Source organism: Castor canadensis, chromosome 11, assembly GCF_047511655.1.
Source record: "Castor canadensis chromosome 11, mCasCan1.hap1v2, whole genome shotgun sequence".
Lineage (NCBI taxonomy): Eukaryota > Metazoa > Chordata > Mammalia > Rodentia > Castoridae > Castor > Castor canadensis.
Window position 1 is genome coordinate 33,311,949 of NC_133396.1, and position 17,485 is coordinate 33,329,433.

At 48.1% G+C, this 17,485-nt stretch overlaps 1 protein-coding gene across 4 annotated transcripts in view; it reads right to left on the reverse strand.

Moving 5' to 3' along the window:
- Cuedc1 (CUE domain containing 1) overlaps positions 1-15,047 on the reverse strand; it is an 84,386-nt gene extending 69,339 nt beyond the window's left edge. For 3 of the 4 annotated variants that reach the window (XM_074046144.1, XM_074046145.1, XM_074046148.1), the window contains exon 1: positions 14,358-14,424. The gene's annotated coding sequence lies outside the window, so the exon portion shown is untranslated. Of the gene's footprint in view, positions 1-14,357; positions 14,425-14,752 lie in introns of those variants that run through there. The other variant, XM_020180560.2, reaches the window with a different exon arrangement.
- Positions 15,048-17,485: the final 2,438 nt, after the last annotated feature.

The window sequence follows — 17,485 nt, forward strand, 5'->3', positions numbered from 1 at the left end:
AGCCCTAGCAAATTAACAGGAAGACCTGAGAGGCAGTCTGGGTGAGTTTGGACCCACATCTGTCACAGTATCCACATTCTTCCCCACTCTCCCTCCAGCTTCCATCCTCTCTCAGAGCTTCTTCCTCCACCCCCATCCCACCACCACACCTCCACAGCCATTCCCACTCATAACAGGCCCAAACACTCACTATCACTACACGTGACCGTAGAGCCCTAGAATTGGCCTGTGCTTGGTTCTAACAATTATATTAGTTCATGTTTTGCTGAGTGTTCATTTCATGAGATCCTCGCAATACACCTATATGAGGTAGGTGAGGAAAAAGACTCAGGGATGATAAGAAATCTGCCCAGTCACACAGTTAGCAGGGGAACAACAAGGATTTAAACCTAGGATCTAATTCCAGACTCCATGTCTTCACCTCCATTTCTATGAAAATATGCTCCATGCACAGAGTCTTCAAACAGCTGAACTCTCTAAGCCCCAGAGAGGTGAGGCAACTTGCTCATAGGTATACAGCCAGTTGGGGAAGTGTGGGGACGAGGACCAAAGTGCTAAACCCAGGCTAATATCCTTTCCATATACATAGTTTCAAGTGTAGAGGCATCCATATTTATGCAGGTAAAAGATATATATTTACTCTTTTTTTTTTAAACAATGGTATGGTCTAAAGGCCTATAAACTTGGTTTACCCCCTGGCAATGGCCTGTGCTGACCCTGACATCACTGTTCCATTGACCTAACAAAGGTCCCCTATCTCTACCAACACTTTTCAATTCTACCTTCAGCATTATAATCCTTCCCATTCCTCTTCGGGCAGTACAATCTCCAAAATTCCTAAGGAGAGATCTCCCCGCACATACCAGTTCATATTTATGCAGTAAAAGCTCTCTTACAGCATTATCCAACCAACCTGACAACCCTTGGGCCAGGCAAGTCTGCACACGTTTCTGAGGTATCTGCCCAGCATGCATCCTTCTGAGGACTGCCTCCACCCCTATTCACAGGGGAAGGCCCCCAATGTCACAGCTGATTGAACTAGCAGTAGACAGCTGACCCAAATGAGCCAATCAGATTCCCCAGGATTTTGAGTCAAAGTTCAGATACTGTTTGGTTTCTTATGGTTACTAGAAAGAGGGTGTGTATATATGGGAGCTGAGGGACCATGACAGCTGACATTCATTCACAAAAGCACCAGCATCCTGCAGGTGCACCAAGCAGAAGCACTGAGAGCAGCTGCCTTCGTTCCAGGCACTTGGGAGACCAGCTGTGTTTTCTGCTCTTGATTCAATTCCCCCAGGACTTCAAATAGCTCAATCTGATTTTTGTTCCTTGAACTCAGTGGAGTCTGAACTGAGATGGGCTGGTCTTACTGTCCCCCTTTTACAGATGAGGCAATGTATAAATGAATGTCACATGATCGATATGTCATTATGAAGTGGGTAAAAACCATGCCATGTGACTTTCCTTGGGTACCACCTCATGTCTCCTTTCTGGGGTTAAAGGAAGTGGCCGGTATTCTCTTCCTGTCTATGTAAAAACATGACAGGGTAAGTGAGTTTAGCCAGAGGCATTCCAGTGGACTAACACCAATGACAAGAAAGAATATAAAAGCCTCTCCTGTGGAACCATGAAAGATAGCCCTCTGCTCCTCTACCTCAACCAGCCTTCCTTACATGGAGGCCCATACCACGTGACCAGCTCTGGTCAACAAAGTGAGAATGGAAGTAACAACCTGGACATGGTGGTGAACATTCATAATCCCAGAACTCAGGAGGCCGAGGCAGGAAGATAGTGAGTTGAAGGCCAGCTGGGACTACATAATGAGTTTCAGCTCAGCCTAGGCTACATAGCAAGTCCCTATCTCAATTAAAAAAAAAAAAAAAGGGGAAGAATGGAAATAACAGGTTCTGGCACCTCTCTCTTCCCCTCTTGCAATCACTTTGAAGGTTCCAGATTCCAGACAGCATGGTCACAGATGGAAGAGGACTGCCTAAGTCACATCAAACTTTCCATGAGCAAAAAACAGACTGTGTCAAGTCATTGGTTGTCAAGGTATGGTTATCCCTGCAGCATGGTCTAGTCTGTCCTGACTGAGGCACAAAAAGTATTCAACCTGGGCCCTTCAGCACATCACTCTGGTTTGTGGAATTCTGCATCCAGTTGTTCATCTGTTTAACAAATTTTGGAGCACCAATGCCAGGCTCTGTGACAAGTACAACCAAGAGCACAGTAGTTAACAAAACGATCCAGTAGCTACCCTGAAGAAGTTTCCCATTTGGTGATCTACAGGCCCCACTTGGGACAAAAAGACACAGTTCTACAGGTGCAAAAGCAAAGCTCCCACACAGCTCCTGACTAACTGGAGGCCTGAGATGAGCTAAGCCACCAGTAGGCCAAGACAATGTGTCCCAGAGACTCTGCAAGGGTGGCAGCCAAGAGTGAGTTCACACCAGGTTTTTGTACCCTGGGCTCCACCTACTCCCCTCTGCCAACCTCTTAGTCACAGACTAGTGCTTCTCTTGCCCTGGGCACAGAAGGGAGGGGGAGTCACTGGGAGGAGAAGTCATGGAGAGAGCAGAAGGCTGTAGAAAACAGGAGTAGAAAAGACACAGCTTTTCTGTCCCCACCCTCCTCTGCAGCAGAAGTAATTTCCTCTGGGAATGACCTCCCTGCTGAATTTTAGCTATATAATAAGTCCTCAGTTTATGAGACTCCCCGCACCCCACCCCAAATAGCCAAGGACCAGACAAATCATCTCTCCATCAGGTGTCTGGCTAAGTCTCCTTTTTTTCATGCTAAAAGTTGGTTAAGAAGAGAGAAAGGAGGCAGGCAAGGTCGCTGTATACAGTTACACAGGCTGTTCACTACACCAGATGCTCATCCCGTAGGGCAAACAGAGCTGGAATCCAGCACACACTCTGCTTACCAGACTGTAGACCCTGGAGGAAGGCACGGTCTCCTAACTCACCCAAAGCTACCTGCCAGGGTTTCTTAAGCACTAGAGAAGACTGGCGATAGACACAAGGGAACTTCCTATCTTAGTCTCTCTACTTTTGTGTATGTTTGAAATTTATCACAGTAAAAGGTTAAAACAAAAACAAACAGAACAATTCCATCCCTGAAGGGGGTATGTTACTTGGACAAGTTCCTTTACCCTCAGCCTCAGTTCTTACATCCAAAAAGACAATCCCTGGACCACAGGGCTGGCATAAATAAATTACATTAAGTAAAGTATTTGGTCCAGAGTAAGCCCTTTTCCAAAGAGGGGCTAGTAACAGTAGCTGCTGCTGATTGCTGGGGACAGGAAGGAAACCAAGACAAATGGGGACAGAGGGACACTGTCAAGAACAGCAAGCACTTGGGGAAATGTGTGACCAGAAGCCAAAGACTGAAAATATGAGCACCCTATCAGTGTTCCTAAACATCTGAGGGTTCTCAAGTGCCCCCTCCCTCTTTGACACTATTCACATTCTCCTGGGGACCTCAACCCAGAATCCACAGTAAGGTCATTGATCCACAGAAAGTTCATAAAGAGTAGCTCAGCAAAGGATATGCTCTCTAGGGAAGGGCTGGCCAGGCTGGGAGTACTGACACTTGGAAGGCTCACAGCTGGAGTCCTAGGAGACAACTAGATGTCCCCAAAAGTATCCCAAGAGACCAGTCAGTAGCCCAGAGAGGACTCTACTGCTTTCACAGGGTATAAGTGTCTCAAAACTATTTCCTCATTGTTTAGTTTTATGAAGTGAATTTTTATGCTAATGTCTTCAAAATGATTGTTGCTGTGCATTAATTTCACCATCTGTATACTTTTTTAGGGTGGGGGCCACTGCTGGGCTTTGCACATGCTAGGCAAGTGATCTGCCATAAGCTATACCCCTAATCACCCCACCTTTTTTTTGGACACAGGGTCTCACGATGTAGCCCAGGCTGGCTTCAAATTTCATCCTTCTACCTCTGCCTCTCAAGTGCTGGGATTACAGTGCGTGCCACCACACCCAGCTGCCATAAGTATACCTTTAATGACATACTGCCTATTTGTTTCCCTTCAAGAAATATGGTTCCAGAACCTCACCAGAATAAGAGGGATGAAGATGGCAAGGACAGGAAGCTGGGAGCTCTTCCAAAAGCCTCTGGAGGGATCTTACCCTGGTGCTTGCTTAGGAGATCAACACAGAAGGCTTCTGACTTCAGTCAAACACTCCTTTCTTTTTTCTTTTCTAGGATGAAAACTAATAGGATGATTCATTCTCTTATTAAATCAATTCCTGAGAAAAAGGGAAGTCACCCAAATCCCCAGTCCTCTGTCCACTAAACACAAGCTTCCCTGAGGCTCATCCCCACATGCACTTAACAGAAACTGCACTACACATCACACCCTTCACCTTTCCTTCCATGTTCAAGAATTCACTATTGACAGGCATGGTGACATACACTTGTGATCCCAGCAGTCGAGAGGGTAAGGTGGATGATCTCAAGCAAAGCCAACCTGGATTATATATCAAGACCCTGTCTCAGAAAACAAGCAAACAAAATTAACTGTCCTTGACAGTTTGCTAAGTTCCTATGGCCACCACATCTGGGACCAGTGGTAGTTTAACCATAGGTTTTCAAATAAAATATGAGAGGAAGGGAAGGCAACACATGGCTCTTAAATCCAGAGGTGTGCAACCCCTCTCAGCAAATGGTAAAAATCCATCCAGAAAATGTCCTCTGTCCCTGTCCCAAACTTAGAAACAGCTGTTTCCCCAGAACTCCAAAACAAGCTCTCATTGCTCTGTCTCCTCATTCTTTCCAGCACTATGATCTGTACACTTAATCTGCCTTGAGGCTCAGTTTATCCCTCTCAGCGTGTCAAAGAAGACTAAGAGTCAAGGCAGAATCACAATACTGCTATGTTATAAAGCACTGGGACAAACTCATGTACAGACCAAGATGCTCAGCTTTTTAACTTCAGACTTCATCTCCTCGACTACCTGGCAGTGTGATGTTGAGCAAGTAAACTTCTGTCTGTCTCCTCTATGTAAAGTAGAGATAATACTATGTCCCATAGGGTTGATTAAATACATTAATCTTCCTACATGCTTAGAAAGGTCACAGGTATACAGTAAACATGCAATAAATGTTAGTTATTATGATTAGACCACCACAACAATCCTGTGTGGTAGGGATTATTTCCAGCTCTGTTTAACAGATGGGTTCCATAGCCAGTTGTGTTGTGTGATAAAATAATAGCTTAGCCTCAAAAAAAGTACAAGCTAAAAAGTTAAATGACTTGCTTAGGATGACACAGTCCACAGCATGGCAGAACTGAGACTGGCGCTCTGGCCAAGGATTCTAATTTGCATACTCAGAAATTTCATGCTTTAACATGCTCCCTCCTTCAGGCATGCAAATTTAAGAAGTCCCCTGGATCAGCATCAAATGCAAATTTTGACTCTGAACTCCCTAGAGAAAGGCAACACCTCCAGGGAATGATGCAGGACTTGCCAAACAAAATCAATTGCCATTCTTTTTCATATTCCAAGAAAGTGCTCCAAAGTATCCGTAGGGAGAGGGTGCCACCCCACCAAAGGTGTCAAAGACCACTCAGGGCCAGGGATCCATGGTGCGTCCATGTTTCTGACTGAAATGTCTCCCTTGGGAGGCTCCTAGGCTGTCAGCGATTTTGCAAAAGGTCAGTGCAAATCATTTGGGAAAGCATTTGTGTAGGCATGGCCTGAGATGTGTCGACTTCTGCCAAGCCCATATATTTTTAAAAACATCTGCACTGTCTTCACCCTTGATAGAGAGCAGACAAGCTACAGGAATATTTCCATTACACTCAAAGGCTGTTTTGCCACCTCTACTCATTGCAATAGATGCTTCCAATTTGGGAAAACAAAAACATCTAGAAACACTCAAAACTTTCCAGCAGAGGCAATGAATCTGGCATTTAGCAAACCTCTAACTGCTAGTAAATGATGCATGTGAGAACAAATTATTTGGTAATCACACGCTTTCGTGTTCAAAGTCTACCTATATCTAGCAAAGAGGACAAGTCCCACTCCTTCTGGGTCTGTGATGAACATTCACTACAAGTCTTCTGCCCAAATTCTTTCATAAGGCTCTTCACGTATTTCAAGACTGCGAGGAAATCATCTTATGGCCATGCTGGAAAGAACTAGGAGTAAGAAAGAGTTCAGCATGGTAGCCCTGGCTTTCCCACTGAGTAGCTGTGTGGTTTCATGAAATAATAAAATAATAATAACAATAATAATAATAGCAGCTAACATTTATTGAGAACTTACAATAAGCCCTTATACCAACAGCTTAATAAATATTTGATTCTCATTAACAGTATTTTTACTTCCATCATATGGATTAGTGAAACTCATACAGATTGAGTAACTTGGCTCTCAAAACACAGCATAGACTAGCAGAGGTTGGAGTCAAGCACAGGCAGTCTGCTGTGTGTGTGTGTGTGTGTGTGTGTGTGTGTGTGTGTGTGTGTGTGTGTGTGTGTGTGTGTTGTACTGGGGTTTGAACCTAGGGTCTCATGCTTGCTAGGCAGGAGCTCTACCTCTTGAGCCACTCTGCCAGCCCTTAACACAGGCAGTCTGATTCAGTGTTCTTAATAACATACCATCTGTCCTTTCACGGTACTTGACTACCAGTATCCTCCAGGAGATGACTGAGTAGTCTTCAAAATCCTTTCTGGCTTTAAAATTCAGGGATTTTCTCTTTTAGAACTAAAATGAACTTATGACTTTGAGAAATCAAATGCAGTGGTGCTCTGTAAATGCCTCCCCCAGAACCAACCAGCCAGAGGAGGAAAACCGCTGATTTTCTGGAGGTAATGATGCCTTATGAAGCAACCAGACTGGCCCCAAACCGTCTCAGGAAAAATGACAACTTCAAGTTCTTAGAGGGATGCATCAATACACAAAGGTCTTCAAGTTTGCAAAACTAACAGTTCTCAAGGTTTCATTTGACTTTTTTTCTTTTTTTTTTTTTAAGGAAAGTCAAATGCAAGAAAATACTGCACAACAGGGACTAGTTTGTTTCCTTGGGTTTCTTGTTTTGTTTTGGTTTGTTTTTTTTAGAGACAGTGTCTTGCTGGCCTGGGACTCACTATCCTCCTGCTCAGCCTCCTGAGTGCTGGGATTACAGGGACGTGCCACTATGCCCTGTTGAAGGGGCTAGTCTTAAGGATGCCAACATAAGATATATTTGACCATGTAACATGCTTAGTTTGCTTTCTACACTTGCTGGTGGAAAATACACCTCATCCAGGTATGTGTGTGTTAAGACTTCCCTATGCCCTCCTAGCCTGTGGCCCAGTAGTTTTGTAACTGTGTGGGTTCTGTCCTATGCACATCTGATATTTTCATTTGCCCTTGTCCACCCACCTTGCCACTTGTAGACACAGTCAATGGTGAAAATCCCTCCCAGCTAGCCCCTCCCCTGGCTCTCATCAGCTCCCAAGCTCCTGGTACAGCCTGAAACCGAAACTAACTCGGACTTGAACAAAGTGAAATTATTTCCTGAGCCTGATCACCCTACACAGCACAAAGTATCTTCTCTCAGCAGAGCACCAAATCCAGCTTGGGGAAGAAACAAAGCTCTGCAGGCACCCTCCTGGAATGGAGTGCTTTTTCAGTGGTGGTAGAGAGGAAGCAAGAGCTCTTGCCATGGAGTTTTCTGCTGCTTCTCTTTAATTTGTACAAGTCAACTGAAATCCATCCCAGGAGCTAGCATCTGCCATTCAATATTTTAAATTCATTGTCCAGCATATGTTCTTTTTAAATTTTAATTTGTGTGTGTGTGTGTGTGTGGTGCTGGGGATCAAACCCAGGGCCTCCACACATGCCAGACAAGCAATCTACCCCTGAACTACATTTCCAGCCCCTGGTTCACTTTTTTTATTTTTGAGATGGGGGTCTCGCTATAAAGCCCAGGCTGGCCTGGAGCTCACAATCCTCCTGCCCCAGCCTCCTGAATACAGGGATTATAGAAGTATACCACCATGCCCAGATAGATTCATTCTTAATCAGAGTCCCTTCTGAAAGCAAGCTTGTTTTCTTCTGAGAGCTTTGCAGCCATCATGTTGAATCAACTGAGATTGGTACATTATGTTTTCCCTACATTTTGGAGAATTTTACTTTTTTTTTATTTTCAAAGACTTTTACTTTTATCTTGGGAAAAAAAAAAGAAAGGAAATGACAATATAAATAAATCATCAGGGCTGGCAGAGTGACTTGAGATAAGAGTGGCTCAAGGTAAAAGTGCCTGCCTAGCAAATGGGAGACCCTGAGTTCAAACCCCAATGCAGCCAAAACCAATATAAATAAATAAATAAATAAATCAGCTCTTGATGATCTTTTCAAAGAACTGTAAACTTGGGAAGGGTCCTCAACTGTGTTTTGTCAACCTTGCCTCTCAGCATAACTATGAGCCCCTGTCCCTATTGCTGGGTGATGGGGCATTCTGAAATGATGTACTGTTGGTTTAAGCAAAACAGAGGAAGAAGGACAAGTGCATTGGCCCACCAAGTACACGGCTGAAGAGAAATTACTTGCTGTTCGCTCATTTATTTAACAGCTTACTGAATTCCCTGAATATCACCCAAAGCTCTTCCAGGTGCTGGGCCAACAGGGTGAATGAGACAACCCACCAACTCCAACTGGCTCTACCTCATCTTCCTGTCTCCAGACATAGTTTTTTTTAATTTTTTTTTCTTTTTTTTTTAGCAGTATTGGGGATTGAACTCAGGGTCTGCTGTTTGCTAGGCAGGCACTCTACCACTTGAGCCACTCCACCAGCTCATTTTGCATTTTTTTTCCGTGGTACTGGGATTTGAACTCAGGGACTACAAGTTGAGTCATTTCACCAGCCATTGTTTGTGAAGGGTTTTTTCAAGATAGGGTCTCATGAACTATTTGCCTGGGGCTGGCTTCGATCCGTGATCCTCCTGATCTCTGCCTCCTGAGTAGCTAGGGTTATAGGCGTGAGCCATCAGTGCCTTAGCATTGATATTTAAGATTTATGCCCAGGCTGCCTGGACTGGGATGCTCCTATTTGTGCTTCCCAGTGTAGCTGAGATGACAAGTGAGTACCACCGTCCCCAGCCATTGGTGGAGATGGAGTCTCAAAAACTTTTTGCCCAGACTTCCCTTGAGCCTCAATGGTCTTGATCTTTGCCTCCCAAGTACCTGGAATTATGAGCCACAGCACCCAGCCTATCAGGCAAAAACCTCTTAAACCACAAAGACAAATGAAACTTGTTCCCATTTCTAAAGCCCTTCTGGGGAGACCAGTCCTCTGCACTCCTATGAGTCACTTTTCTTACATCTCACATCCTATCTGGAACATACTCCTCATATCTAACGCCTTTCTCCACAGTTTAAACTTATTTGCCTCTGGTTCTATGTCTAGGTGTGGGGAGACAAGAATGAATCACTGCATCCTGAGCGGCAACCCTTATGAGACTTCTGTCACTTCTCCACTACATCCATTGCAGGCATTACAGGAGGTGACGGTGTTGCTTGACTTTTAAAACCCATAAAGACATTGAGGAAACTGACCATATTGTCCAGATCCTGCCTCACTGTGGGAAGGGCATTTGCAGAATCCCAAGCCCTGACTCTCCTTACACTCACACGCTGAGCACAGCTCTAAGAGTTCACACAGAAGGAGAGTAACGTCCTCTGGGGCCAGATCAAGAGCCCAGGAGACAGCTGCCACCTTTATATCCTCACTCTGCTCAGTGTCCCCTCCTCTAGGAAGCCTTGTATATGCCAGCTCTTCTGGTTGGCAAAGTGTTCCCTTCTTCAGCGTTTCATCTTAGGTTTTGTTGTTGTTTCATGGAAGTGGAACTCAGGTCTTCACACATGCTTGGCAAGCACTCTCCTCTGAGCTACACCACAAGCCCCAGCACTTCATCTTGTCACAACACTTGCCATGATGACTGGAATTCTAGGCTACCAAGAGGGGTGATGAAATGTAGGGGTGGCAGGGCACCTAGTAAGGGTGGGGCAGGGTGAGGCAGTCAGTGGAAGGTGCACATGGGCTGCCTATGAAGGAATACATGGAAAACCACAATCTCAACACTTTCTGAAAGGTCAGATCACTCGCTGTGGTTGCATGTGTCCTTAGTCTCTGTGTGGCTAAGCTTGTGTAATCCTCACAAGAACCTGTGTGATATTACATCCATTTTTTTTCAGGTGAAGAAACAGACATAGAGATACCAAGAAGTTAAATTACTTGCCCAAGACCATGTATCTAGAAAGTGGCAGAGCTAGACCTGGAGTTCAAGAAGACTGGCTGCAGGCTCATACCTTGGAGACATCCTCAGAGGGGCCCCTGCCGAGGTGGGGTGGGGCTCAGAGTGAGGGGGACTGTGCTCTGCTAAAAGGCTGGACTGGAGGCCTCTTGAGGGCAGGGTCATTGTTTGGTGACCTTAGTATCTAGTCAGGCTTGGCCAGTGGTTCTCAGCAGACTGTGTTAAGTGGAATTTTCCAGGCCTGTTCCAGCCTTGCCTGGCCACTGCCTTGTCAGCCTTTTAGCAGAGCACCCTTAACCTGTCCCTCTGAACCAACACTAGTATTAATATGAAAAGCTATAAAAAGCTATTCAACACCCTCTCCCCCGGCTTATTGGGCAAACTTTCCCCGAGAAGGGTAAGAGTTGGTTCCATGACAGGACTACAAATGCTGTCATTCTGCTCCTACTATGCTTAATTGTCACCTCCACATATCCTCACCCTCCACTGTTTGGTCTCCTCTGCTCACAGTTCCCCCACCCCCTTTCTCCAAAGCTAGCCTCGGCTCTACAGTATTGACCAAAGGTCTCCTTAATAATGAGCTTCAGAACTTCTACACACATGTGTAGAAATAATAATAGCAAGAGCTTCTATCAAATGAACACTTTCTCTGCCTGGCACACACATTAGATCTCTTTTGATCCCTTCTAAACATGAGACACTGAGGCTTAGAGTAAGATAGAGAGCTTGGATTCTATCTGGGGATGTTTAACTTCAGATCCACTAAGCTGTGGGGCTGGAGGTGTACTCAGTAGTAGAGCATGTGCTTATCATGTGCGGAGCTTCAATCTCTAGCACCACAAAACAAAACAAAAACCATGAAGTCCTGGTAGAAATGGTTACAAAATGACTGTATTGCTTCCTAGGGGGTTCAGGTTACACTAGCAGAGTTGGAACTTTGGTATCCCACAAAGAATTCCTTGAAGACCCTTGATGCTGCCATAATAGAAATGCAATGGTCACGTTTTATGAGAAGGGGTGATGTTTCCCAGCATTGTCAGTGCACCTATTGTTTATGACTGGTTTTAAAGATAAGCGTGTTAGCCACATCATTAGGAGTTATGGTATGCCAGAGGTGCTCCTGGGAGGCTGGAAGCAGAGGGGATCTGAGAAACAAAGTGAGCCAATGCAACCAACATCCAGAACTCCCCAACCTGTGGCAACCAGGGTTGCAGCAGACAGACAAGTCCTGGCTTTTGGGGAAGGTGAATTCTCAATCACGGCACACAGGACTCTTGCATGCCACCAAGAGGTCTTACAAGTTCCAAGTGAGGGACTACTGGACCACAGCCCTTTAGGGTCTCCATAGGGTCCCTTATGGCTCTTACTTGCCTTAAGCATAGGAGCCGGCAAGCCAGAAGTACCACCTGCTCCAGGTCACCTTGTACAGTCAGAAATGATCCCTATGCCCGAGGCTCTAGAAAACTCTCAGCTGTGTTACTTAGTGCTAGAGCAGAGCAACTGTAGGAAACTCTGAAGGAAGAAACAGGTGTGAGTGGTACCACATGCCAGAAACAGAAAAATCCCTGTGAGCTGGACTGCTTCCTAGGGGCTGAGGGTTAGGCCAGTGGCGTTGGAATTTTGGAACTTTTAGAGATTCTTGGTGCTGCCATAATAGAAATGCCATTGTCACATTTTATGAGAATTGTTTATGGCTGGTTTTAAAGATAAGAACCTTAGCCACGTCGTTAGGAGTCTCTTATACTGCTCTGGAACATCAGAGGTGACTTGAGCCTAAGGAGGACTTCTCAGTACCAAGGTGAAGTCATACATGGCAGACCATCCTTAGCAAGTGTAAATGCCACCAACACCTGTGCAGCAGCCCAGAGTCCAGAGAACTACAGGGAAGAAAGGAAAGGCAGGCCAGGCATCCTTGGGGCTGCCCTGAGGGTGGGGACAGCCAGCTCCTCTAGCCTGCACTTGCCTTCTGAAGTCCCAAGGGATAGAAGGAACCTACAATACCCAAATTCTGTTATAGGACAATCTTCCTCAGGTCTCCTCAAGAGAAGTCTTTCACACTTAGCATTCTCCTCTAAGGCCCCTCCACCCCATTTCCCCAAGATAAGCAGGAGCTCCAAAAAGGACTGGCTGCTAACACAGCTGAAACCCCAGAATATCCACTCCTATCCTAGTCCTTTTGTTTTTCTCTAAGAAAGACTGGTCCCAGCCCAGTCTCCAGAGCCTCCCCACCACACAGATAACAAACTCAGCCCCTAGAGAAGGGCCACCTCAGCTGCCCCTGTCCTCTAGCTAGCTAGAGAACTGGGATCTGGTCCAGAGCTTTCAGGTCTCCATGGCCTCCAGCCCAAAGTGGCATAGGAGGGTCATGAGAAAAGACCTCATAACAGTTCTTGGGGGGGTGGCTCAAGTGGTAGAACAACTGGCTAGAAAACATCAGGCACTGAGTTCAAACCCCAGAATCACCAAAAGAGAGAAAGTTCTGCTCTTTACTCCCTACAATTATTCACTGACCAGCACAAAGAAGGATCTGTAACCAGCCACAAAGGAAGGATCTGTTCTGAATGGCCTAGGCTAGACCACATACTCTAGGTCTTATTTGGGGGTCCTAAACCCAAGGGGGTATGTTAACTCTCTGATATTGAACACAGTTGTGTTCCTGTATGTGTGTGTGTAGAGAGAGCCCATGACTCCACCTCTGGCCCCAACTCCTCCTCCCCATTTCCCTTCCTTCAGTCATATCACTATTCCAGGTCTCTATTCAAGCATGTACCTTGATCCCTTGTCTACTGCTCCTTTCAGCCACAGAAAGTGGACAGGAGGGTTCAAACCCAAGCCTGCTGCATACGCTCTCCAGCTTCCTAGAAACCTAGCCAGATTTCTCCCAGCAGCATGTCTCTATCTCAGAGATGCCATCCCCCATTCAAGTGAAGGTTCCAACTTCACAGAAGCCAAACCTCATGGTGAGATGACCTCCTCTCCAAAATAACTCCCAGTGTCCCTCAACTTACAAGGAGGCCTAGCTAACTCCATCAGGTGTAAAGAAAAGGGGTAAGAGGCTCAGAATACTTTCAGGAGTCCTTGCTCCTGGGACAGGTGCTGCAATATAAAGAAGGAAAGGTTTATTCCCCTCACTCCGAGATGCTAAGGGACACACATGATCTTCTACCCAGTATCACCCCGTTTCTAAACTCACACTCAGCCTTCAACCTCCATTCTCACCCCAATAAAAGGAAAATCCAAGACCTCCCTCCTTTTAAAACAAATTCTCAAGAAATTAATTCCAGTATAAATTTCCTGGAGCTGAAACTGTTTTAAGGGGAAAAGAAACGGACAAGCCAGTGCTGGGTGCGAGGCAACCATGCACAGGAGAAAATGACGAACAGACAGAGGGAATAAAGGCAAACATCAAGCCCCTAAGCTTAGCACCCGGGCACTTAGAGCCGGAGGGGCGGGGACAGCACGTTCTGAACTTTCCCTAGCCGAGTAGCCGGGAGATGCAGCTCCCAGGGGACGGGGTGGGACCAGAAAGGCTGAGCCGACCTGTGACATTGGCGTGGGCAGGAAGCGAGCCTCCCCTCCCCCTAAAAGGAGTTCAGCTCCCAGCCTGGGTCCCCGCCCGCCATCGCCCGCCCAGCCTGCGCCCCCCAGGCCAGGGCAAAGCGGGGAGGGGCGTCCACACAAAAGGGGGAGCGGCGGGAGAGAGGACTCAGGAGGCTGCGGCTCCGGCTCCGAGAGGCCTCGCTTCCCTTCCCCAAGGCGCCGGCCGGCGACCACCCCTCTAATCGCGCGCCCGGCTCCCAGTCCTAAGTGCCCACACGCCCCCTGCGCCCAGGGCCTGGGATGAGGTGGGGGCTCGGGAGGGTGGGGAAAGCGGGCAGGGACCTGCCTGCCGCACGCGGCTGGGGCGGCGCGGGTTCCCGGGAAGCCTGGCGACAGCATCGGGAATCAAACTCGCGACGGCCCGGCCCTCCCGGCAGCGCCTCGGCGAGGGGTCCCGGGAAGGTGGGGCCGCCCAGCCGGGATTGCGCGCGGCGCCGGCGGGGTCCGCGCCCGGGCTCGGGCAGCAGGCGGCGGGAGCGAGGGAGGGTCTTACCGAGCACCGCACGCGCGTCCGCTCCCCGCGGGCGGGCGGGTGGGGCGGCCGGCGGCGGGAGGGGGAGGGGCGGCGATCTCGCGGCGGCGGCGGCGGGCCCGGTTCGGCGGCGCGGTGGCGCGGCTGGGCGCGGGGAGGCGGAGAAAGCGAGGCGAGGCCAGCTTCCTAGCGGCGGGCGGCGAGAAATGCAGCTGTCCCTGCGCGGCTGCCGGCGGGGCCACAAGTGGGGCTGCGTGGGGAGGAGCGGGGCTGCGGCCGGGGCGGGGGCCAGGCTGCGGCGCCCCCAGACCCTCTTGGGTGCCCGAGCCCTGTCCAGAGAGAAGGGAAGCAGGAATGGGGGGTGGGGCGGGGGGAGGCAGAAACCGATGCGGGTGTAGGGGCGGAGAGGGGAGCACCTGGTGAAGAGTAGGACCGTCCCCTCGGTGTCACTCCGCACCAGCTGCAGAGACTCCCCGGCTTGCGGGCAGGGAGGAGTGAGTGAGTGGGGAGCCTCGGTGTCCCCGGCAGAGCGGGGTGCGGAGCGTCCTGCCCCTCCGGGCTCTAGGAGCAATGTCGAGAACTGGCGGGGCGGCGAGACCCGAACGCTCGGAGACTTGGACGGGAGGGGACCTAAGAGCAGGGCTCGCCCGAGAGATTTTAGGTATCTATCAGGAACTCAGGGTGAGGGTGCAGAATGTGGACGGACATCTGGGGCTTGGGACAGCAGGAGTATGGGGGAAGGGCCGCACCCTGGGAGTTACAGCCCAGGAGAGGAAACAAAATCCAATGCTGAGGTCAGAGGGAATGGTGCGGTGGGGGCAGGAAATCAAAGCTATGACACATTCGCACTAACAGGTACCACCTGCCATCTCCCCAGCTCCTCTTCTGTCCTCCTCCCCTGCATACTCCACCACTTTGAGCCCCAGGAAAGTTTTCCATTGAACAAGTTGTTTAATAAATAGAAAATCGACTTTGGCTGTTTTGCCACATGATTTATTTTGAGATTCCAGTTTGGGAATAGGTTAGGGTGGGACAGGACCTGACCACCAAGGCCCCTGCCTTGGAAAGGAGCTACTTACTGAATCTGGGAATGGTGAAGGTCATATCATTTCCAGTTCTGCCCCCAACAGCTTGCAAAGGACCTGAAATCCTTCTGCTGGAAAAGCCTGCCTTAGCGACCCACTTGCTCATCTGGTGGGGACCCCTGGGAATAACCCCCTTCCTTCCTCTGAAGGCTTGCAGTCCGCTAGCCTTGCTGAGAAGAATCAGTATGCTCAGCCACAGAGTCACCTGATGGTAAAAACCACAAACCAAAGCACCCCAATGTGTTTCCATCATTTGCATGTCAAGGGTAAATTTCATCAGCAAGTTGGGAACATAGGTGCATAGGGAGGAGGACTTCAGAGTCCCAGTGTTAGGATAACATGTTGGGCTGAGCTCCAGAACTGGGTGCCCAACCCCCCCCCCCCCCCAGGATCTCCTGTTCTCTCTGCCCATCTCTCCATGGTACATTTGATTTCTGGGGCCTCACAATCCCAGGAGATGATTCCTAGACTCTAGGTTAAAGATTCTGAATCTAGGGGGGCAGTGACCCATGCCCCTATGCTACAGGCTCCTTTTCCAAGTCATAACTGAGAGATCATGACTTATCCTCCTGGTCAGTACTGTCTAGATGATGCTACTAAGTGTGTCACCTACCATGCAGTTCATCTGCCATTTTTCTGCTTATTGGCAAGATCCTCCTGTAATTCATCCCTGTTACTTTGGCATTTCAGGACTAGAAAAATGTATCTGCAAACTTGGAGATTTCCCTGTTTGTACTCACCTCTGGATTGCTCATAAAATATTTAAATATATTATCATTGTAGTCATTAATAAAACCAGTCACTGCGATGGGGCCTTGCAAACACACTCCTCCTTTTGGGTCTGTCCTGGAATCTTTTCCTCAGACCGCTTTCCTGCATCTCACACCCGCTGGACAACATGCCCACTCCTTTTGAGTCTCAGGATCGAGGTCAAATTTTCCCCTTGTGACCCAGCCCTCATACACACTGCCTACCCAGGGTCTCCACCTGTGGGTTACTTGGATGCCTCACATTCAAAGAGGTTAGCAGCAAACTTGGAGACATTCCCTCCCCAGGCCTCCTATCTGAATGCTACTCTGGCTCAGAGGCTGGAAACCTCAGTACCTCATTCCATACCCCTCCCCAAGCATTCTGTTGATTATCAAGTCCCGTTCCTTCCTCTCACCCTCTTCCCTTCCTCAAGTCCCCGGCTTCTGCCTGGCTTAGGCCCTTATGAACTCAGCTCTACCTGAGGGTGAGATGTCCTCTTTGCTTTCCCACCAAACCTCCTGCCTGCTTCAGAAGACTCTCCTAGCTCTTTCTTCTCCCAGTCTCTCTACTTTAAACTACCAACACTTCAAGATACCCCTTCTAAAAAAAAAAAAAATACATTGCCCCATTCTGCTCTGCCCTCAAGTAATTGCCCTATTTCTGTCTTCCCCATTCATAATAGACTTCCTCTGAGATGTGACCATACACAGTCCTGCTTCCTCAAGCCTCATTCTATTCACAGCTTCCTGCAATCAGAACTTCTTCCTCATTGTCCCAAGGGCTGCTCTTGATAGGAGGCACTTCAACCCATGGGCCTCCTGCTTACCCCGCTCCTTGGCTCTGTTGCAGCCCTGAGTGCTATTAATGTCCCCTTAAAATTATTCCCACCTCCATGACTTCCTAGTTTCTTGGTTTTCGTACTCATTCCCTCATTTCCTCAGCAACGTCTTCCCAGGGTCTTCTCCAGGACTCAGCCTTTTCATTGTCCCTCCCACAATACCCCTCTTCAAGCCAGGATGTGCACAGAGGTTAATAGAAAGGAGCAGGTACCAGCACCTCAGGGTTTGCATGCTACAGGACTTCAGGCCAGTTACTTAACTCTGTCTGTGCCTCAGTTTTCTCATCTGTATTTGGGGTTAAAGGTAATACCTACCTCCAAAGATTGTGCTGAGAATGAAACAAGTCCATACACGTGAAGTGCACAGAACAGTGCCTTGCATGTTACATGTTTCAGAACTGCAAGGTTGTTACTAGTATTTATATTCTTGCTTCTGCTCTCAGTGGAGTGTACTGATGACCTGTTCCTGCACCCCC